At 43.5% G+C, this 24909-nt stretch overlaps 1 protein-coding gene across 2 annotated transcripts in view; it reads left to right on the top strand.

Moving 5' to 3' along the window:
* inpp5a (inositol polyphosphate-5-phosphatase A) overlaps positions 1–24909 on the top strand; it is a 499011-nt gene that overhangs the window by 59105 nt on the left and 414997 nt on the right. The gene's annotated exons all lie outside the window — the stretch shown is intronic.

The following is a 24909-nucleotide window of genomic DNA, read 5'->3' as shown; positions in this document are numbered from 1 at the left end:
GTTGATCCTCCCGCCTGCCTACCTGGGGCTAAAACTGGGGGAGTATTATTTGGATGCTCACCAGTCTTCCGGTTGCATCTGTGACATTTGGGGAAAAAAAAAATCCCCTTCTGCCAGTCCCAAGAATTTGGCACTTTTTCTTTCAATACCGTTGGAGCCAATGTCTGTTTACTTGAGGAAATATTAATATTTGTTTTGATTGGCACAACTGTGATTTGGAGTAACAGGCAGCCTTTTCCATCCATCTTTTTTTTCCATTTTGAAGTTCACAAAACATTTATGTCAAATACTGACATGATTATTTTGGAAGTCAGCCTGACTAGTTTTGGGGCCATTTCCACTGCCTTTAATGGAAATTGCTGAAATTAATCGGAATTAAAATAGCTGTGTTTATTTTCCCAGCTAGCTTGCAAATGATCAGTAATATATTTGACGCCCCTCTGTGATTTGCTGTCCCATCGTTCAAAGAATCAGCCTACTCTAATGTTAAACGAATCAAAGAGAAACAATTGATTATATAGCATAAATAAATGCTTATAATTCCTAAAATGGATTGTGACTCGTTGCACATAAAATCATTTCATGGCCTTCTATTATCATTACTCTAAGTGTTTCAGTCCCTTACAGTGTGATCTTTATTCAAGAGTCCCAACACACATTACCACATTTGACGTTCCACTCCTCTGTTTGCTCATTTCCTCTGAGCTGATGCTATTTTTGTCCTTCAGTTATTTGGCGGCGTGGCTTGCTCCATGTAAATACATCAGACTGACCTAGTCCAACCAGTTCTGCGCTTAACCACCTCCCCCGAGGACTGCAGCTTATGGAACGTTTCCAGCAAGTGTTTCACTCTCTCCAGAGAGCACTTTCTTGAGTAGTTTCAGTATCACTGGAATGAGAAGCAGAATGAAGGGGATTGAACAATGGGTGGAGGAGACAACCCTTTTAAAATTTTGTCTTCAGGACACATGGCGTGAGAAAGCGCAGAGAAGGTAGTCATTCTGGAAAGTGGATTAACATATTGCCGAGACGCTCTGCCTTGCTCATTTTGTTGCCATGAGATGGCCTCTTCAACCTCAAATATGATGGACAGGAAGGGCAGGCTCATTCGGAGCCATCCGCCATGTTGGTAAAGGCCATAGAACTCAATGTGCTGTACCCATGCATAAAATAGATATAATATAGAATCATAGAATCCCTACAGTGCAGTCCATTGAGCCTGCATCAACAACAATTCCACCCAGGCCCTATTCCCCTTAACCCCACATATTTACTCTGCAAATTCCCCTGAAACTAGAGTCAATTTAGCATGGCTATTCAACCTAACCCGCACATCGTTGGACTGTGGGAGGAAAGCGGAGGAAACCCATGCAGACAGCGGGAGAACGTGCAAACTCCACACAGACAGTGACCCAAATTGGGAATTGAACCCAGATCCCTGGAGCTGTGAGGCCACCGTGCCACCCATTAACCCTTTTTATGTACACAAGTACAGGGCTTAATGCCTATTTGAGGTCCCCAGTGCAAGACTGACTAGTTCACCTTGAGGTAACCCAATACCCAGTTAACCTATCGCTTACCCCAAGAAAAACTTCCACTCAATTTTTCCCCAAACCTAACCCTAAAGAAAAACCAGTGAATGAATTTGTGGAATTTGAATAATGCTAGCTAGTCAACATGAAAATATTTACTCAGATTTTCTGCTCCAATTGCACTGGCTTCCTTTGGGATTTCTTGCAGGCTGTGACTAAGAGCATTCAACACAATCTACCTGTATATGAGAAGGCAACTTGGAGCAATATGCAATTCCATTGTGCAGCCTATTTCGCATTATTTGTAGTATAGGAGTTCTGCATGTGAGTGATGCTTGTTCTTTTCTGGAGTTCAGTGTTGTTATGGATGGTATTCCAATCCCTATAGATGCCGATAGCTTGTAAAAAGCGATTTGAATTTCCCAGGGATCGAGTCGTAGGATTGCCCTGCAGGGTTTTGCATTTTACGACTTACTGTTACAAACAAACTAAAAATCAACGTTACTTAGTAGGCAACTAATACACCAAACAACAGAACAAATATTGCCAGGTAACTTTTAACACAACTGAAAACCCCTCCACATTTACTCATTGCACCCCATTCGCCGCAGAATTATAGTTTAGTTTTGTGATTAAAGTTCAAAGCTCCTCCTAGCTCTAATAGTACCTCCTTTCCTTGCCTCACCAGGGTGAATCGTTCAGTTTCCTTTTAAATAAAGTCTCCTTCACTTAACCCTTTGAGAATAATTGCCCATTGCAATGTATCCTCTGGCGATTCTTTGATCTTGCACTCTCCACTTTTATTTTCTTGAATTTGTATACCATCCTCACCTGCACGTTACTTGACGATTGGCCCCCCAAAAAATCCTTTTCTTCTTGGCAGAACAGCACCTGCTGTGGGTCATTTCCCCCAAACTGTTCCTGTCTGACTGCCTCAGTGTCCGAACATCTTCAAGTAGCAGGAGGGAGTGCCTTCTCTTTTGTGTTTGGGTGTTAAAAGATGCACTTTGCTTTCAGTAGGTTTCGACCTGAGCCCCTGACCCTGTGGCAACTGGGTCATACAGGCTTGTCTCCAGGCAGACTTTGAGATCACATGTCCCTCTCCACGGCTTCATTTTACTTTGAATTAAAAGAGGCTGTTTAAAACATAACCATCTGCTAATAGATTGTTGATCCCACATTTATATAAAGCATTGTTGTCCTCATTTATTCTATCAGCATCGAGGAGCTTCCATCAGTTCTTTATAGCTGCAACATATCATAGTTTATTAATCTTTTTGCCGATTCTTTATGTATTCACAACATTCAAGGACTTCTCCTGTAATTACTTTTGGTGAGACAACATGAATGACAATGTTCATACCAATTTGTTGAATGTGTTCCAGAAATCAAGGCTCAACCATGAATTTGCATATGAAGAAGCTTATCCATGTAATTGATTGTTGAATGATTGTTTGCATAGGCTTGGCATTGAATTTTAAAACAAATATTGTGACTTATGATACACTTGTATAATGCATATCTTGTATATCCTTGTGCAATGTCGGAAACAAGGAAACCTATCATATTAAAGTTGCACTTCCAGTAGTACAGTAAATCTTGATTACATTCCTGTCTGTCAAGACATATCAATGCTCGCAACCTTACATTCCCCAATACTGATGCTTTTTTTCCTTTCCGGATACATGGACATTAGTATGTGTCGTCTGCCACAGTGGCACCATCTAATGTGCATTCCATGTGATATAATGTGGTTTGGCATAGGTTATTTCTACTGTTACAAGACTGTTTAGGATTAAGCAAGTTCTTTAGTATGCAAGCATAGCCTTTTTCCATAATGTCAAGATATGTCTTCAACTGACACAAAGCCTTGAGCGTTGGGAGCATTGATCTTGCCTTAGTTTAGTAACTTGATTCTACATGGAAAATGACTATGTTGTCACCTTCAAGTGAAACATAACCCTGTTTCAAAATACGTTACAACATTCAGTCAACAAGTCTGGCCTTTTTTGGGTTAAAAGCAGCAGGATTTGGCAGAAGGTCCAAAAATTGGTTTTACATTGGCATCATTTTCCAGCAGGATTATCTGCTGGTGCCCACCATTGCAGTTCCAGAAACCCACAGGAAGTCAGTCTGGAGCTGATTTTGTATTGCGCTAATGGGATGTAAATTAAGGCCCGGTCACCTTCACCCGATTCCCTTCTCTGCCCATGAGAAAACAGGTTTGGGCCAACATGGCATACAGCTGTCAGGACTCACCCGAACAATACAAGGGGTTGCCTCCAGAGTTCAGGATGGAGGCCGCCTGCAACACTGGACACTGGGATGCCACAGGAATGTTCCTGGAGATCCACCCTCCTTCTCAGGAAGTCCATGTCCTAGCCTCAGAGTGCTCTGGAGTTGCATTTTCATTTTCAAGAGGTCCATCTTCTTTCTTTTGATTTGATTTATTATTATCACAGGTATTGGGATAGAATGAAAAGTATTGTTTCTTGCACTTTATATAGACAACGCATACTGTTCATAGGAAAGAGAGAGTGCAGAATATGGTGTTACAGTCGTAGCTGAGCGCAGAGATCAACTTCATGCAATGGTTGATGTGTCCTCAGACTTTTTTGTGTCTTTTTCCCAACGAAAGAAGCTGGAGAGAATGTTCGGGGTGTCCTTAATTATGCTGGCTGCTTTTCTGAGGCAGCAGGAAGTGTAGATCGTGTCAATGGATGGGAGGCCAGTTTGAGTGATGGACTGGGTTTTGTTCACAACCTTCAATATTGAGTGTATGATGTTGGGCATCTTTTCAACAAGGCGCTGGGATAGGACAGCTTACTGCACACTGTCTGGACTGCCCCGGAATACAGTGCAAAATACCCAGTTACATAATTAATGAGGTCAGGGCGTACAGATTTAGTGTGTGTTCCCACCAGCCTCCACAGCGGGAAACAATCCACATTCCCACCCCCACCGTAGATAGGAGAATGATCTTTAACACAGAACCACAGCCAATCATTCAACATTCTGTACCGTAAAAACAATGGAATTAAAAATACCATTGTCAGTCAGGACATAGCAAATCAGGTAGCATTATTGATCAATATTTATACAACTTTCTTCAGACAGTCACTCAGTCAAATACATTCCCTGCCTTACTCTGCTCCTCCCATTCAGTCCACTCGGCCTCACCCCAGTGTCTTGCACAGTCTCCATTCACCTCAAATCTGTCTTCTGGGCCTTTTCTGCTAAATCCATCTGATTTACTCCTTTTTTCTCCCCCCCCACCTTTTAAAAAGCATCCTTAATGCCTATATCTTTGACCACACCTTGCATCATCATATCAAGGCTGGCACGGTGGCACAGTGGTTAGCACTGTTGCCTCACAGTACTGGGCACTCGGGTTCAATTCCAGTCTCGGGGTGATTATCTGTGTGGAGTCTGCACATTCTGCCCGTGTCTGTGTGGGTTTCCTCCATGTGCTCCAAAGATGTGCGGGTTAAATTGATTGGCCATGGTAAATTGTTGCTTAGGGTCAGGGGGATTAGCAGGGTAAATACGTGAGATTATGGGGTTTGGACCTGGATGGGATTGTTGTGGTGCAGGCTCAATGGGCCGAATGGCCTACTTCTGCACTGTAGGGATTGTATGATTCTATAATATCTAATTTCCAAGCTATTTGTCCTGGAATTTGTTCAATGATTATCAAGTACCTTGTTTTTTTTTGTTACATTAAATGTCAACTGCTATGTGGTTCTGTTAAAGGGAACTACACCTAGGCCAGCATTTTCACTCGAGTCGGACTGGTTCAGAAGCTCCTTTAAAAATGGTGGGTGGGTTACAGTTCTGGGAATTCCCACTCTCCTTCCCCCGCACATAATTCCTATTTTTTTTGCCAGAGCTGAATAAGAGTGTGGGTCGATATCCCACACACAGCGCTTCTGCCCTTGCCTACTCTATTGCAGCAGTGGGCTATCCCTCTCCCTCCTATCTTGCAATTTTCATTAATGTGGAAACTGATGGCTTCAGAGTAAAAAGTCTGACAACACCAGGTTTAAGTCCAACCAATTTATTTGATAGTACACTCACTAGCTTTCGAGGTCGGTCCCTTCGTCAGGTGAATGGAGAGTTCTGGCCTCAGACTCTCCATTGGCCAGAACTTTCCATTTACCTGACAAAGGGACTAACCCCGAAAGCTAGTGAGTGTACTATCAAATAAATTGGTTGGACTTAAACCTGGTGCTGTCAGACTTTTTACTGTGTTTACCCCAGTCCAACACCGGCATATCCACATCATGGCTTCAGAGTATGCAGGGAGAGAGGGACCACCAAGCAGTCAAAAAGGGAGAGGCAAATAATGTAGGAGTCACTGAGTGCATTTCACTCCCCACACAATATTCAGTTCTGAGTAATGATTAAAATGGTTTCTCTTCTGGTGAGTACAGCTATGGCACCATAGGGGGAGTTGGGGGCGGGGGTGACACTAGGGATGGAATTTTCCCAACCCGCCTGCTGGACCAAGCAAAGGTCTGTTGACCTTGGGCAGGATTTTCCAGTCTTGGGGTGAGCAAGGCCAGAAATTCCCGCCCTAGGTGAATTGCTTCTCCAGAGGGCTAGCAAAGGCATGAAGGACTGAATGGCCCACTTCTGTGCTGTAACTGTTCTTCACCTGCATTTTTTGTCACTAGTATTTTGTTGCCAGTCCTTAGTTATCCATGAGAAGGTGGGGATGTAGTAGCACAGCCAGTAAAGAGGTAATAATGAATAGAGTTGCACTTCCATACTTAACACCTCTCAAATCCATTACCATGGTTTCATGTTTGCTATCAGCACCTTGGCTTCTTTTAGTCATTTCTAATTTATATGGAGAAGGTTCCCCATAGTATTGCTTCAGAATCCTGTTGTATGACATGTGCCGAGTAATTCAATTACATACTCCTTTGTTCTGTTCCATTTTATTTCTGTTTTTATACCCATGGGGTCACGGAATTAATTGACATTTTAAGCTGGCCTATTTTTGTTTTCAAATGTATTAGCAGCTGGTCCCCGAGTAATTTTTTTCTTCTTCTGACCTATTCCAGATGCAGCGCAATAAATGAAATGGAATTGTTCCGTCAAGAAAGGAACATATCTGTTAAAATAACAACAATTCCATGACCCTTTCCGAATTAAAATTCACTAGACCCTGGAATTTTCTCAGCAATTGTGTCAAACGGTTGAACCCTTGCAATATTGTGATTAGGTCACGCGCGGGTGGTGGGGGGGGGGTGTTAGAGACAAAAATGCTTCCTTGGAGGTAAGCCAAGTCATTTGAAATTAAATTATCAATGGAGAACACAAAAAAAAACAAGGGCAAGCCTCTTACCAGTCTTTCAGAAGCTGTGATAGATTAGTGTTTTCTGGCATTTGGATGCAAAAGCTATTTAAGCTCGCAGACTCCTTGTGTTAACAGATCTTGGAGGATCTGTGGAATGTGCAAGCCCTGTGTTCTAAGGAAACAGAGCAGGTTTGATTGGCCTTTTTAAATAAAAAAAAGTTTTCTCACAAAACCTGCCCCTTTTTTTTAAAGGGTAAATTCTTTATCTCTGCTGCCTTGTGCGTTCATGTTTAATGACTCGGATTAATTTGATTTATTATTGTCACATGTATTGGGACACAGTGAAAAGTATTGTTTCCTGCACGCTACGCAGACAAAACATACCCGAATATAGAGTACATAGGGGAGAAGGTGCAGAATATGGTGTTACAGTCGTTGCTATGGTGTAGAAAAAGGTAACTTAGATCCATTCAAAAGTCTGATGGCAGCAGGGAAGAAGCTGTTCTTGAATTGGTTGCTACTGGAATAATTTATTGAAATGCACTATCTCTATGAAAAATCTCATTACATTGAGAATGCTCAGCCCTTCCCAATTCTTTCCCAACTAAAAGAAGGACCTTCTGCGACTGATTGACTTTCACCAAAGCAATGCCCCTTTAAATCCGTTTTCAGGTTGGGGTGGTAAGAATGTACCTTTTGAACAGAGTTTACTCTGTCCCATGCAGTTTTCTGTTCTGATTTAAATCTTACTGATTTAAAGGTGTGCTAATATAAGACTTGGACATTGATTAAAATTGGGGGCTCCATATTAAAGAGCATGTGTATTTGTTTGGGTTCTTCGATGAAATATTGGTGAGGTAGGTGATTGAAAAACAAGTCACAGCTGAGTTCTTTAATCTGGTTGTGGTTCTTGTTTCAGCTTGTGATGTGTTGCTCATTAATCATAACTATTTGCAGGTATTTCATTTAAATTCTTTGAAACACTGATTTAAAAATTGCTGGATAGAACAGTGCAGCACAGGAACAGGCTCGTCAGCCCACGAAGTTGTGCCGAACATGATGTCAAATTAAACTAATCCTTTCTACCTGTCCTTGGTCCATATCCCTCTTTCTTGCACATTCAAGTGCTTATCAAAAAGCCCCTTAAATGTGCCTATTGTACCAGCCTGCACCACCACCACCCCGGCAGCACATTCCAGATACCTACAGTTCTGTTTAAAAAAAACTTGCCCTCACATCTTTGAATTTTCCTTCCCTCACCTTAATTAGCATTAGACATTACAAATCTAGGAAAAATGATTCTGACTTTCAACTCATTTTATAGACTTCTATCGGGTCTCCCCTCAGCATTCACCGTTCCAGAGAAAACAGCCCTAATTTGTCCAGCCTCTCCTTATAGCTCATACCCTCTAATCTGGGCAGCATCGTGGTAAACTTCTTCTGCAACTCGCCAAAGCTTCCACATCCTTCCTGAGATGGCAACCAGAATTGAATGCAATACTCTTAAGTGTGGCCTAACCAATGTTTTATAAAGCTGCAACATAACATCCTGACTCTTGTGTTCGATGCCCCTACCAATAAAGGCAAGCATGCCATATGTTTTCTATTCTATTCATTCTAATTCATGTACATCTGGAGGAAGAATTTCCAGAAGTGTGCCAGCAGACAATAAGCTGAGGACTTGCCTTCAGAAAGGCAGAACATACATTAGTGACCACAAGGAAGATTTGTACAAAAGGGTAGGTTTGACTGAGCTTACGTTCTGACAATGACCTGTTCAGTCTGAATTCATACTACCATCTCATTGCTGCTATTTCATACCCTTTGTTATATTTTTAACTTATAATGAAGTTGCCCTTTTTGTATAAAAGGTTTCAGCTAATGGGATTTGGGAATAAAAAGAGATGTAATTTTTTTTTGGAAATGGAAGGCTTTTTGAAGTTTATATAGGTATATATAGTTTGAACTTATCCTCTGGTGTACTGGCAGGGATTCCTTTAATGGAAAGCTGGGAGTAAAATGCTGAAGAATTAGCTTGTAACCTTCACCGATTGATGTTTTCTGTCCTTGTTGAAACATTACTTTGTATTTTATTTATTGTTGGCGGTTCAGGGGTGACATCTTTGCCGGAGACTTCAAGGTCCTGCTTTGACACGACATGGGATAAATGATCAAGTTAGTTGAAAATATATCACAGTCTGAACTGTTCCATGTATTGGCTGCAGCCCTCTCTTATATATCCTTTTTTTTCAAAAAAGCATCGAAAGCTTGTCTGCTTTGTCACATCTGCCAATGGTGCTGCGCCAAAACTGTTTTTTTTAAAGTATATCACAGTTCAAAAATTACATGTTGCCATACTAAAAAGTCTGTGTTTCACACAGGCAATTAGTTAACAAAAATCAGCGCTAATCTCTTAATCGTAGAACCCTACAGTGCAGGAGAAGGGCATTTGGCCCACCGGGTTTGCACCGACTCTCCAAAAGGGCAGCTTACCCAGGCCCACCACCTCCACCCTATCCCCGTAACCCCACACATTTCCCCACGATGAATCTACCTAACCTGCGCGCCTTTGGACTGTGGGAGGTAACTGGAGCTCCGGAGGAAACCCATGCAGGTACGGGGAGAACGTGCAAACTCCACACAGTTACCCAAGGCCGAAATCAAACCTGGGTCCCCTGTGCTGTGAGGCAGCAGTGCTAACCACTGTGCCACCCTTGTCCCGCATCACCCCTGCGTGGTGCAGGAGGGCGGGTGAGTGGCAATTCCTGATCTTGAAATTGACTGCAGCCGAGTTTCAATCCCCAGAGTGAAACTCCTTTTTTCTGATAGGAGTGATAGGGGGGAATGAACAAAGAACAGCGGCCGTGTCTGGTGGTGGTGAGGAATCGGAAGTGTGCCAACATAAACTGGTGTGGGAGGTGAAGAATGGCCCTGACTTGAGTGAATGGGTAAAGAATTTGAAAACTTCCATGTCACTGTAACAATCTTAAAAATAATTTCAAACAAACCAAACAGATTTAACAAGAGTAAGCACATTTTCACAGTGGAGCACAGTTTCTCTGCAGGAAATGAGGAAATATCCTCAAGCCATTCACTACAATTTTCCACTACACAAACCAGTTTTTTTATATAACATTCCACTGCTTAAGTCTGTGTCTGACGTCACTGGCAATGGAACGATATTCTGAACTGCTGTTGGCTATCGGCTTTCCCCAACTTGTGAGCCTCTTGAGGCCTGTGCCAATCTTTAAGTTGGCTAATTTTTACTCATTTTCCAAGTGACAGCACACACTTCTATTGTAAAACATTGATAAATCAAACAAAAAGAAATGTCTCTTTGAAATACTGCAGCAGTATTTCAATCCACAGAATGACACTTCTGGTAGGAGTGATGGGGGATTGAAACAGTGCGGTATGGTAGCACAGTGGTTAGCACTGCTGCCTCACAGCGCCAGGGACCCGGGTACGATTCCCAGCTTGGGTCACTATCTGTGTGTGGTGTTTGCACATTCTCCCCGAGTCTGTGTGGGTTTCCTTCGAGTGTTCCGGTTTCCTCCCACAGTCCCAAGATGTGCGGGTTAGGTGGATTGGCCACGCAAAATTGTCCCTTAATGTCGGGGAGCTAGCTAGGGTAAATGCATGGGGTTATGGGGATAGGACCTGGGTGGGATTGTGGTCAGTGTAGACTTGTTGGGCTGAATGGCCTCCTTCTGCACTGTATAATTCTATGAATTGTTTTAACAAGGTGTTTCAACAATAAAACAGTTTGAAATGCTGGACTTTATGGGTGCAAATTTGTCAGGCTGTGCAAGTCAGTGAATAATCAGTTAATCTCTTTTTGATAACTGAATGAGAAATATTAGTCAGGGCTCCAAGATAATGCTGTGCTCCACTTAACTTGTACTACGGCATCCTTAACGTCAGTTTTGGAAAGCAGAGTGAGCATGAGATCTTAAAGTCTGAGCTGAAGGGTGACGCCTATGACATGGAACTTCCTCACTACTGCACTGGAGTGTCAAACTGCATTATGTGCTGACTAAGACTTTGACCTTATGACGCAGGGACCTGTGGAATTAGAATACCCATTTGGCACCATGACAACCTGCAGCACATGGTAACCAGTTTACAAGGTACACCCAAACATATAAGCCGCTCACTCTGTCCGGAGAGAGTGAGGCATCAAAGGATTTCTTTTCACCATGTTCCCATTGTTTTTCAATACCCTGAATGTACTTTGACAGCTAAGCAAAGTGTACTGCCATGGAAGAAGCCATTAGCAACGTTTCATTTTACACATCAGTTTAAACCGTGAACTACAAGTCTGTTGTTTAGGGTGAGGTTTTTTTTCTTGTGTAGCTGAGGAGAAACTATGTTTATGCTGGCGTCAGAGAGGGTGCATTTATTAGGCACTCTGATGCTGACTTTAGATATCGCAGGAAGGGTTGGCCAGACCAAGACTGTACTGTTTCATCATATCTTTAGATAGTTTCCCATTGAGACTGAACAGAAAGAAGAACTTCCCAAGGTAATGCAGTATTTCAGTGATGGGTAAACTGTGGTCACATATAATGAGACCACAGGAAACATCAGAAAACATACTCCCGACCAACCTATAAACAACACCAATCTGCTGTTCAAAACTACTTGAAAGGATGGTTTCTTCAGGCTGACAATCTATGCATTTTCAATTCAATTGGCATACGTTTCTGCTAAGCATATTAAAGTCCCAAACGGTCTCTGGCAATCATTTACCTAATTTCTTATCTGGTCAGTTTTTTTTTATATTCCCAAACTGTAAACTTTATAACATTCACAAGTTATGTGATTCATCTGCTGCGCAAACTGCACATTTTTTGGGTACCTGAAGCTGTGCAGGTTAGGTGGATTGGCCATGCTAAATTATCCCCTAGTGTCCAGAGATGTGTGGATTAGATGGATTGGCCACAGTAAGTGTGCGGTAATATGGAGATGTGGGCAGGGGTGGTGGGCCTGCATATAGATTCTCTTTTGGAGAGATTGCAGACTCAGTGGGCTGAATGGCCTCTTTTTCTGCACTGTAGGGATCCTGTGGTTAAAGCTGAATTTTCTTCCACCATCCTGCCTGAAATCAGGCAGGATAGCAGTGAGCAATAAAGGAAAATGATGAGTCCCGCAGTCATATTCACAATCCCATCCTTACCCTCAGGACCATTCTGCCCTGTGATATAAATCGTGGCAGAAAGGAAGAGTGACAAGTCATCACGTTTCCCTGCTGATTCTGTCTGGAGAGGACTGATGCTAATCTGTGGCACAGAGATTCCCGATTCTCCTTTCAAGAGAGTGGATCCACTATTGTGCCTCCCTCTTATCAGACCTTGCTTTACAGACTGATACATTCTTAGGGCTTTGGCTTAAAAAAACTGCAAGCTGCTCCTTGATCTTATTCCCCACTTCCTGGTTTGAGGTGAGGCATTGAATTGCCATTGTAGCGGTGCCAGCATTTCTCAGGGGGCCATCCTGATGGAGGCATTTCGTCGGACACCCACTTTCCAGAGCTACTGACTCCTGCCCTAGGAAAGCAGGATCACAATGACAGTGAATGGGAGTCCGGCCCTGACCTCCAAGGAGCACCAAGGAAAACCCAGCCTGCCCATGTTCAGCAAATCAGCAGCATGAAGTTTGCAAATTTTACTCAATATCCTATCACAGTTACTAACATTTACTCTGGATTTTTGGTCAGAAAATAGAACACTGGGGACAAGTTGAAGAGTCCATGGTTATCAGTAAATCCCTTACACCATTCCTAATGTGTGCATTTAGCTGCCCTTCAGGCCTCCCTGACATCAGACAATAGAGGATTCGTGTTGAGACTTGAGGCTGAATCTTAACTCCCGAAAACAGACTGGTTAGGGGGCATGTCAGAGCTTAAAATGTAAAATAAACATGCAACAGTGACCAGTCCACTTCTGGTTTTAACACGGGGTGGATGAGAGTTGTGAAACAAAGCTGCCTGCAGTAAGTGGGTTGTCATTTTGATGTTATAATGAGGCTGCCAGACTTCATTTTACTCAGCATTTTTTTGTCACAGTATTTGGCCACACCACCAGGCAGCTAAAAGAAGGCAAGTTAAATCCATAAGATAAATGCCTTTACAGCACTGCCTGTGGGCCAGGAGTAGCATCTGTTCTTCTGTGCCATCTGTCTATCCCCTTCCCCACTATCATCAGAGCTAACCACCATCAGATCCTCCCAGCCTCCCTCTGCTTTCATCCCTCCTGACAACCATCTGCTCCTCCCCATCCCTCCAACCATCATCTGCTCTCCACTTCCCTGGCTCCCAGTTGCTTCCACCAGACCCCTCCCTCCATTCTGAATTCCGCCTCCAACACATCCTCCCTGGAATTGAGACTGTCTGGTACGTGCCACTGCCAGGCACTGTGATCTGAACACCTGCCTCAATCTCCCTCTCACTTCTCCAATATAGAAACATAGAAAATAAGTGCAGGAGTAGGCCATTCGGCCCTTTGAGCCTGCACCACCACTCAATATCGCGGCTGACCATGAACTTTCGGTATCCCGCTCCCGCTTTCTCTCCCTTGATCCCTTTAGCCATAAGGGCCACGTCCAACTCCCTCTTAAAACTTATTTAACAAATTGGCCCCAACAGCTTTTTGTGATAGAGAATTCCAAAGGTTCACAATTGTGAGTGAAGAGATTCTCAGTCCTGAATGGCTTACTCCATATTCTTTGTAGATTGTTCTGGACTTCCACACAATCAGGAACATTCTTCCTGCATCTAGCTCCTTGCCCTCGTAAGGCTTGGCCTCGTGAAATAGGCTTCTTACCCAAAAGACCTTCAGGCTGTCTGTGGGTTAGAGCCCCACAGGACAGATACCTAAAGGATCCCTGCATCTCACAACAGCCCCTTCTCCACCAAACCCAACACTGACCATGCAGAGCTCAGCATGCTCAAAACCAGGCCTTTGATAGTAACATTTAAAAATAGTAAAAGCAGGCAAGCAACTGCCATCCCAAAGATATGTGACTCACTGTTAGTTTATTCTCCACCACACCTTTGGCAGTAGTGAGGGTTTGTTTGTGAAGCTGAAGGTGAGATTGCTTTCTTTACGTGGCAGTATCTTAGAGGCTATGAAAATATACAACTGCTTGAAGCTGCGTTCGCAGAACAACCATGGAATGTGCTGGCGCAATTGGCAGGGAATGAGTGTCTGTGGGTGAGCCAGGGGGAAGGGACTATGTGGCTAAAATCCAGGAAGCGGAAGTGTAGGGAGAATAAGGCAGGATAGAGAAGGATGACAAATGTAGAGGAGGAAGAGTATTACTAATGAACAAGATGGTTAAAAAGGAGAGGAGCTTACATAAAATCCATCTCTCAAAAGTATTTTTAATGGGGTGAATATTAATACTCAGGGGTAATTATAGGGATTGTCACTTGTTCTCTGATAACTGCTTCACACTGATTGATTGCAGTTAGTACTGATTAGATCACTCGCTGGGTATCTTTAATCCTGGCACTAAAAGCAGCTGCTTCAGGGCTGACTTTGGCTGCAATCTTCTCACCCTGGCAGCTCTACTGAACCGAAGATTCCCTGACTACGTGGCACTGCTGGTTTGCATGTTACTACTGATCTGATATGTGCCCATGCCTGACCCAACTAAACTTCACTAACTCCATGCCAACCCACATTCTCTCACCTGCCCAGCATAGCAGCTTCTTCATTAACTCCCAAAGTCCCGTATCCTCAGGGTAACAAATTGAGAATGAACCTCTGCCATCCCATATCCCCACACTCGTCACAGCCACAACTTATTCGCGATATCAGCAACTGGTATTTCAAAGTGGATTCACTCAGTTTCTCCTGTGTGAGAAATCATTCAAAGTTGCACAGAAAAGTAGTTATGTGGAACAGCTGTATGACCACTTGTGTCTCCCCTTCCCTGTCCCTCTCCCCCACTTTCCCCCACTCCCCTCCACCCATTCCCCTCTCTCTCTCTCTCTGTCTCCCCTCTCCTCCTCTCTCTCTCTCTCATCCTTTCCTCTTTCTCTCTCTCTCTCTCTCTCTCTCTTTCCTCCCTCTCAGAGAGATGCTTATGATCCCTCCTGGACTATGGCTACCTTGCTCCAACCAAAATGTCACAACAGTTGTATTCAACTCAAATCTCCTGAAACTTTAGGGCAGCTGTTTTATTTGCGCAGCTGGTCACTTAATCCCCATGCTTTCTCTATAAAAAATTTGAAAAGGATTCAGTGCTTTTATCAGCATGATCTTTTGAGTGTGAAGAACAAGGATTGTACTTTTACAGAAAGTTACAGTATTCTTGGCTGGGAGTTTATTGTGTGATGTTTCTATTCACTTGCCAGTCATCATGATTCATGTCTGTACCATAAATATTTGAAACTCGGGTGTAAAGTTACACACAAAAATGCTCCTGCCATTTTTTTTTCCGGTTGTTGTTCTTCCCTTGTTGACAGATGAAAGAATACTCTACATCGCTGTGTTAATTTGCTTTATTAATATCACATTTATTATTATACATTGAAAAGCATTGTTTCTTGCTTGCTATACAGACAAAGCATGTCATTTGTAGAGAAGGAAACAAGAGGGTGCAGAATGAGGGTGCAGTGAAGGATCAACTTAATGCAAGGGAAGATGCATTCAAAAGTCTGATGGCAGCAGGGAAGAAGCTGTCCTTGAGTCAGTTAGTATGTGATGTCAGACTTTTGTATCCTGGCAGAAGAAGGTGGAAGAGAGAATGTCCGGGGTGTGTAGGATCCTTGGTTATGCTGGCTGCCTTTTCGAGGCAGTGGGAAATGTAGACAGTCAGTGGATGGGAGGCTGGTTTGCGTGATGGACTGGGCTTCATTCACGACCTTTTCTTATGGTCTGGGACAGAGCAGGAGACATACCAAGTTGTGATACAACCAGAAAGAATGCTTTCCATGATGCATCTGTAGAAGTTGGTGAGAGTTGTAGTGGACATGTCAGATTTCCTTAGTCCCCTGAGGAAGTAGAGGCGTTGATGGGTTTCTTAACTATAGTGTTCACACTGAGGGACTAGGACAGATTGTTGGTGATCTGGACACCTAAAAACTTGAAGCTCTTGATCATTTCTATTTTGTCCCCATTGATGTAGACAGGGGCATATCCTTCACTGTGCTTGGGTTGGAGAGAGGATTAATCCTCAACAAAGTTGAAGATGTTCCTGACCCTCCCCACAACTCCTGCCGCTGCCCCCTGACTATCAGTCAGCAATGTAGAGAGAAATGTATATTAGCAAAAGGCCTGTCTGCACTGTATAAAAATAAATACTCCACTTTATCCCACGCATGCCTTCACTGTGTCTTTGCCTGTGAAGCCTGTTAATGGAATAAGGCAGAAATCCATTTCATTATCATATTAATAGCTCGTCTCCATAAAGTTTTTTTTAAACAGTGGTAGCTTTGTGGAAGCTGCAATTTGTGCAACTTAAATTTGTCACTAAATAGGAATCTTCATCGAAATGCCATGATGTGGCATGTTTGGAACAAAAATAGAGGCTTTAATTGTTTATTGTTACACAATTAATTATGGATCATGGTTGAGGTATCATGAAAGCACAATCTCTAATGTGGCATTCCAACACTTTGAGTTGTCTTGGAGTCTCCGGTAATGAAAGGATAATGTTTCAATCAACTCTCGAGCTAAGTCAGAAGAATACTAAAAAGCAACGGTTTTTCACAAAACGTCCTTGAAACACTTCTGTATATTAGTTACAAAATATTAAAGATGGGGGGAAATAGGTTGTTTTGAGTGAGAATTGGCCTGTGAAGATGAGGATGAATGGTTTTGGATGGCCAGTGGCGCAAGTGTGGAGGTGACGCAGTTGAAGGCAGGAGGTCCTGGACAAAACCTTCAGGAAAACATACAACTGAAGTTGGCAACCCACTGCCAGCAATGACAGCAGCCTTCATTCTGGTGACACAGATGTCAAACAAATAAGGCACTGTTTTTAGAAGGGTCAAAGCCCTCTAGGCCCTCTTTCAGCAATGTTTGTCGCCAGCACCTCGGGGAGATGAAGCTGTTACCGCACTCCCCCTCCCCCCCGCTTCTGTTGGTGACCCAAGAGCTCAGGCAGCTCAGTGCTGCTCTCTCCCGATAACCCGCTCCTGTGCAGGGTGGGAGGATGCTCTTCCTGTACATTTGATGTTTGAGAAAAGCAAACCGAGAAGTGGGTGTCAGTTATTGTGGTGTATCAGTGATGGTTTAATTGTGATGCCGGCACACTTTTATCGTGAAGCCAGCAGAAAAGCAACTGAATGCAGCTTAAGCTGATTTGCTTGCTGATGCTCAAACACCTCCCTTAAAATAGCTCATATCTTCACTTGGGTGGCATTGAGGTGTGTGTGTGTGTGTGGGAGGGGAGGGTTCTCATGTTGCGGTCAGTCCTCTCACTATAGTACAAAGGCTAGGGCATTATTAAGCATCACGAGTGAGCCTTGAACTCCAGTCTAGGAGTTGACGTAGTTTCAGAGTCCAGCATCCGCAGTATTTTGCTTTTCTCTCATAGATGGAATTCTGGGTAAGATTCCACCCCCTCCTGCCATCCACCTTAAAGGAAACATGCAACCCTGAGTCTCTTATGGCCTCAGGTTTTCTGCTGCTGCTGTGCCACTCTAATTTAGTTAGAAGTGGGCTGGAAGGCCCGTTTATAACGGGGTAATCATCACATCGCAACGACACAGAGTCCCCAAGGAAACGGGAGGCCCGTTTAAAAATAAAACAGAAGACTTGGGATTGTCAGTGTGATAAAACTCCAACAGATGCACACATTCTTCTTTTTGTGATAAGGAACAGTTCTATTTTTGTAGTGTTGTTTTTTTACCAGATGATCATGTTCAAGATCCAGCGTTCCTGTCGAAGTAGGTGATGTAGTCGCTGCCCTGTGAGATCTGAGCTGCACTGACATAGCAAATTGGTCCAATTATTGTGTAGCTCCAGTCTCAGCAAACAGATTAATAACACGTTGGCATATTGTGGAGGAGGCCTGCAAACTGTACATGCTTATTACAGCCGTCTCTCCTTGGGAATATGTGCAAGCTTCATTCTTACAGTCTGGCTTTCAGGTTCAGATATTCTTGGCAGCTCAGTCAGAATTAAAAATAGTGACACTTGTTCAATCTCCGATTACCGTGGTTTATTTCCAATCTGTCCTGCCAGTTTGAAGACATAAATGTGACTCTCTGCAGATATTCCCCTCTCCAGGGCCACACAAGACAAACAGAAGTTGTGAGGGAGCAGTATTTTGGTATGTTTGTAAATGGCACAGGACTGGGACCAGTGTGGGAAATGGTGGGACAAGAAGCAAGCAGCAACTCTGGACAATTCGATTACAGGGGGAAGGTCATTCTGTCAGTGTGGTGCTCAGGCAGTGGAATGATGGTAATGGCATACTGGTGTTCCCTTGGTGATGGGGTTGGCTACAGGTTATCCAAAATGGTTGCAGATTCTACTCCAGTCTTTTGATTTGATTTGATTTTTATTATAATCACATGTATTGGCATACAGTGAAAAGTATTTTTTCTTGCACGCTGTACAAAGAAAACATACCATACATAGAGGAGAAGGAAAGGAGAGGTTGCAGGATGTAATGTTACAACCATAGCTGGGTGTAGAAAAAGATCAACTTAATATACGGTAGGTCCATTCAAAAGTCTGATGGAAGTGCGGAAGAAGCTGTTCTTGAGTTAGTTGGTATGTGATCTCAGACTTTGGTATCTTTTCATTGATGGAAGAAGGTGGAAGTGAGTGTGTCTGGGTTGCACGGGGTGCTTAATTATGCTGGCTGCTTTTTCAAGGCAGTGGGAAATATAAACGGAGTCAAAGGCTGGTTTGAGTGATGGACTGGGCTACATTCACAACCCTTTTTTGTTTCTTGCAGTCTTGGTCAGAGCAGGGGCCGTACCAAGCTGTGATACATTTGGAAAGCAGGCTTTCTATAGTGCATCTGTAAAAAATTGGAGAGAGTTGTAACGGACATGCCAAATGTCTGTAATCTCCAGTGAAAGTAGAGGCATTGGTGGGCTTTCTTAACTATGGTGTCAGCATGGGGGGACCAGGACAGGCTATTGGTGATTTGGACAACTAGAAACTTGAAGCTCTTGATCATTTTCACTTCATCAATGTTGATGTAGACAGGGGCATGGCCTCCACTATACTCCCTGAAGTCGAAGACTATCTCCTTCATTTTATTGACATTGAGGGAGAGATTATTGTTGGTGCACCAGTTCATCAGATTCTCTATTTCTTTCCTCCTTACAATAGTTGGTGTTTTTGAAATGTTTGGGGCATGGCGTGATCTTCCCAGTTTATACAGTCCCTGGCTTGGGATCTCTTCCAAAACGAACTCTTTCTTTGACCATAGATGTATAATTTGCTGCTTCCTTAGAAATAGCACTGGGCAACTTTGGAAAGATGCAGGAATTTCTGATTTGCAAGGCAGACATTTGGGATTAATTCATAGAATCCCTACAGTGCAGAAGGAGGCCATTCAGCCCATCAAGTCTGCATTGAAAGCAATCCTACCCAGGTCCTATCCCCTTAACCTTGCTAAATTTCCCTGACAAAGGGGCAATTCAACATGGCCGATCCACCTATCCTGTGCATCTTTGGACTTTGAGAGGAGCCAGAGCACCTGGAGGAAACCCACACAGACATGGGGAAAATATGCAAACTCCGCATAGACAGTGATCCAAGGCTGGAATTGAACCTGGGTCCCTGGCACTGTGAGGCAGCAGTGCTAACCACTGTGCCAACATATGAGATGCACTCAGATGTGTGCAGAGAAATAGATCTATTTTTCCCCTCTGATCACGTTCCCACTTGTCCTTTTGTGGTTTTCTTTTCTCAATTTAAATCCAAGAAGCATTTGTATTCCAGCAGGTTAAGTCTGGTTAAGCCAACCTTTCGAAAGCTGCTTGCTCTCTCAGTTTTTCCATTGCTTACTTTCTCCCCATGGAACTTTGCAGAGATGCACAAAAGAAATTAATCTTGTAACTTTAAAGCCATTCCTGTGGTCTTGCAGATAGTGTAGACAAGATTGTGCCAAACATCACAGTGGTGCGAACTACTGTGTGACCTGGAACATACACTCTTGAAACGTGGGGAGGCTGAAGTCATTTTCGTGTCGATATTTGTAGATTACATTCCAGTGGTTTTAATGTCCATCAGCACATGGATAAGCACCACTGTAGGAGGACACTGTGACTTGTATTATGGGAGAATAAAGGAGTTTTAGTGCTTATCCTGGCAGATGGATGTGGTGGAAAGCAATGTCTGGGCCTTAAATGTTCAATCTTTTCCACAAATACTCTGATTTGAGGATTTTTAAAAACAGATTCCTGGGCTATTTAAGTCCTTTTTAATATTATTTGGAATAATCTGCAGGAAAATTTTGGATGTTGTACATCAATGGTTTAGGCAATGATCTGAGGGTGAATTGTGCAGTTTGTACTGTTTTGCTCGGGGTGGCACAGTGGTTAGCACTGCTGCCTCACAATCCAGGGACTCGGGTTCAATTCCCGGCTTGGGTCACTGTGCGGAATCTACGCATCCTCCCCCACGTCTGTGTTGGGTTCGCTCCGGTTTCCTCCCTCCCACAGTCCGAAAGATGTGTTGGTTAGGTGCATTGGCCACGCTAAATTCTCCCTCAGTGTACCCAAACAGGCCTCAGAATGTGGTGTCTGGGAAATTTTCACAGTAATCTCATTGCAGTGTTAATGTGAGCTTGCTTGTGACTAATAAATAAAAATAAACTTAGTTTTGTGTGTCATACGACCTCACATCGAACCAGCCTCCTATGTGATGGAAAGATACAATACAAAGCAACCTTATTATTTAGACAGACATTGTTAAAATTTGGGTTTTTGGGATCTGTGATTCCCAGAATGACGTCTTTTTCTTTTAATTATTTGTGTAGATTATGTGCTTTTTATGTGGTACTTTTGGTTTACTGAAGCTCAGTGTAAGACCTCACAGGGAAAAATTTGAAACTTGTTTGTGTGAACGGGCTTACTCCGGCTTACTTTGATTCCCAGAGACAGGCAGTGCTGCTAACTTCACGCATTACACACCATTCTTTAATAATACAGACCTGGGAGGAAGGTAAATTCCATTTTCGTGTTTTCAGGGATGTGATGGTTGTAACCTATGGGAGATAACTCATGCTACTGAGATCCTTCCTCCTTGTCCACAACAGAGAAAATCCTGACACACATTCTCCTGAAGAGCCTACTTCCTGTGGCTGAGGAAATGGCCCCAGAGATGACAGTGGTTAGCACTGCTGCCTCACAGCATCAGGGTCCCAGGTTCAGTTCCGGCCTTGGGTCACTGTTTGTGTGGAGTTTGCACTCTTTCTCCCCATGTCTGCGTGGGTTTCCTCCGGGTGCTCCGGTTTCCTCCCGCTGTCCAAAGGTGAGCAGATTTGGTTGACTGGCTAAATTGACCCTAGTGTCAGGGGGATTAGCAGGGGAAATGTGTGGGATCAGGGGAATAGGGCCTGGGTGGGATTGTGGCTGGTACAAATTTGACGGGCCGAATGGCCTCCTTTTGTACTGTAGGGATTCTATGATTCTGTTCCCTGAGACACAGGGTCGTATTCTTGGCTGTTTCACTCCCCGTCACAGCTGCCAACAAGAATGGAGAATTTGCTGCTCGGCTAAATCTCCATTCCCTGCAGCGGGACTGGATAATCTCAGCTGCAAGTGAGGTCAAAGTTTCTGGCCTACAGTGTGGCTTTAGACCTTCCAGAGGAACTCCAACATAGTGGTTTTTGCCAGACAAATCCAAGGAAAATGTCGAGAACAACATCAAGAACTCTGGCTATAGTATTTCAGTCAGTAAATTCCTGGGGCTTGTGGAATGTATTCCAAAGATTTGGATACAGTAAGAGGTCTCACAACATCAGGTTAAAGTCCAACAGGCCCCATTCACCTGGTGAAGGAATAGTGCTCTGAAAGCTCGTGATACCAAATAAACCTGTTAGACTTTAACCTGGTGTTGTGAGACATCTTACTGTGTCTATCCCAGTTCAATGCTGGCATCTCCACGTCAAAGACTTGGATGTACAAGAAACTTCTTCACAATCCTGCAATTGCTTCATGATGCCGTGACTGCAATTTTCTTGATCGGGAGATCTGAAACAAATGCCTTCAAAATATAGACTGGGTCGTACAAGACTGTTTACCCATATGATTTACAATCTACCTGACCATGGCTATTCATCTTCTCAAAGATTAACTGTCCTTTGATGTTGGTACTTCATATTGCTTAGATAGAAATCTCTCTAACCTCAGTCAACTCTGTGCCAAAGCTGAGCTGACAATTAGAGACATAAACAGTCTACAGTTTGTGGATGACTGCAGTGTTGTTGCCCAATCTGCACCAGGTTTTCAAGCCACTCTCAATCTCTTCAATTCTTTGTACCAGAAACTCAGCCTGCCCTTGAACAAAATTCAGATACCAATCCACACTTGCTCAGGCAAATATTCCACCTTCCATATATGCTCAAGGAGAGACTCTGGAAGACTGAACATTTTCCATACCTTGGCATACCTTGCTCAAAAGGCCACCATTGATAAGGAGGTCCAACACTGCGTCAGCTGCTCCAACTCAGCCTCCCACAAAGTATGGCAGTGAGAGTTTGACATGAAGGCTTCCACAAGTCAACTGAAGCCCTAATGTACAGAGCAGTTGTCATCACCAGACTGTGGTACTGCAGTGAGATATGGACTGTATATCAGTGACACTTGAGTGCGAGAGAAATTCCATTAGCAATTCTCCCTCCACATCCTCTGGACTCAATGGGAGAACTGTTGAATACACGTTAGTGTTATTCTTGAAGCCTACTTAACAAACACTTGGGCAAATTTCCTGAAAAATCAACTTCAATGGACTGGTCTGTATTTAGATGGCTGAAAAGCATTTGTAGGTCCTGTTTTGTCAAATCTCAAATAGCCAATGTTCCAGGGTAGGACAAAGAACTCATTGAAGCACTTCTTTAAACTCACAGCATTGACTTTAATGACTGGGAGGAGCTTGCAACAATCATTTAAAATGGCGACAACTTGTCCATCAAGCTGCATCATGCTTTGTGTCGCGATGTCTCAATGATGAGGCAGAAGCTGAGGCAGTGAAGGAAAGAAAGGGAAGGAATTCCTGCACTCTGGATTCCACTAACATGTGGGACACCTCGCCCCATAGACCTGTGTGGCACAAATCTGCCTGTTCAGTACCATTCAGACCCAAAGCAAAAACTTGCGACCCTAAGTAGACTTCATCCTTGAATCGAGAGGTAGACAGTGATGGTGATAGCTTGGCCAGATTAATTCTAGTTCCTGAAAGGAAGTTGGAACAAGCAAGATTTAAATTGGTTCAAGTAATGTAAGTGTTAAAAAAAATACTTCCACAGGATTACATATGGAAAAATTAGATTGAGATATTAATCAGCCATGTTAGTGCTGTTTCCCTGTCTTTGTGCCAGTGTGTCATACTTGTTATAGTACCATGTAGTCTAGACAACAGGAAGGCTAAAAGTCAAGCTGCTGGTGGAGAGAAATTGAAGACTTGTACCGTCCAATTAAATTGATGCCCTATTGGACAGGAGGTGCACTATTACAATGCTTAATCTTATGATAGTTTTTCCAGTGCTCTATTCTGAATTGATTCTTGCTTGAGCTTGCCCTCATAGTTGCCCTCCACTATGTTCCTCTTATTTTCATTTTTCTTGTATGAGACTGGATCAGTACTCCCAACTGCCCAATTTACCTCAAAAATGACTGTATCGGATCAGCTATCCAAAGTGACTGAGTTATATAAGTCACTGATGAGTTGAATTCTGTAGTATGGTGAACCACTTTGGGCAACCATTGTCAAAATGGATAAAGATCCATTGTCGACCATGGTGGCCCAGTGGTTAGCTTTGCTGCCTCACAGTGCCAGGGACCCAGGCTTGATTCCCGGCTTGGGTCACTGTCCGTACGGAATCTGCATGTTCTTCCCTTGTCTATGTGGGTTTCCTCCAGGTGCTCCGGTTTCCTCCCACAGTTTGAAAGACGTGCAGGTTAGGTTCATTGACCATGTTAAATTCCTCCTCAGTGTACCTGAACAGGCATTGGAGTGTGACCACTAGGGGATTTTAACAGTAACTTCATCACAGTGTTACTGTAAGCCTACTTGTGACGCTAACAAAATAAACTATGAGAGTGACATGGATGATTCCAGACCTTGGGAGACTGGACTGAGAAAAGACCCAAGCATTGGGATAATTTTCATTGAAGCAAAATAGTCCAAAAATGAGAGAAGGTGTCGACCTTTAGAATAATGTGAGATATAGAAACCCTGCAGCGCAAAAGGAGGAGGCCGTTTGGCTCATTAAGTTTGCACCAACAACAATTCCACCTATGCCTGTAACCCCACATATTTACCCTGCTAATCCCTCTAACCTACGCATCCTGGGACACTAAGGGGCAATCTAGCATGATTTAGCATTAGGCCAGTGCACCTAACCTGCACATCCTTGGACAGTGGGAGGAAACCAGAGCATCCACAGGAAACCCACACAGACCACTGGGAGAAAGTGCAAACTCCACACAGTGACCCAAGCCAGGAATCGAACCCACGTCCCTGGAGCTGTGAGGCAGCAAATCTAACCTCCGTGCCACCACCACCACCACCCCTGCCCCCCCACCCTCCACCAATAGAAATGTCAGGAGTTGGATAAGTTGAGGTAAGTGGATACAAAGCTTGATGACGCATTTGGAAGTTCTCCAAAAGTAGAGTGGAGGAAACCAGCTGGAAGTACATTGGAATAGCTGAATCCACAAATAACAAAGGCCAGAACGAGGGTTTCAGCGGCAGATGAGCGGAGATCGGGGTAAAGTTGGGAAACTCTCTGTATGTCAAGAATGCAAGATAAGTCAATTGAAAGTTAAGCTTCAGTCCCAGAATGAGATCAGGGCCTCAAAGATTGGAAGAATTAGTTTGTAAGGATGTACCACCTATCCTGAAATATTGAGAAATGCTGGTTAGTTTATTG

The sequence above is a fragment of the Carcharhinus amblyrhynchos genome, chromosome 17 (genome assembly GCF_965287045.1).
Source record: "Carcharhinus amblyrhynchos chromosome 17, sCarAmb.v2.hapA, whole genome shotgun sequence".
Classification (NCBI taxonomy): Eukaryota; Metazoa; Chordata; class Chondrichthyes; order Carcharhiniformes; family Carcharhinidae; genus Carcharhinus; species Carcharhinus amblyrhynchos.
The sequence above is the reverse complement of the archived record's forward strand: the minus strand, read 5'-3'. Positions and strand labels throughout refer to the sequence as shown.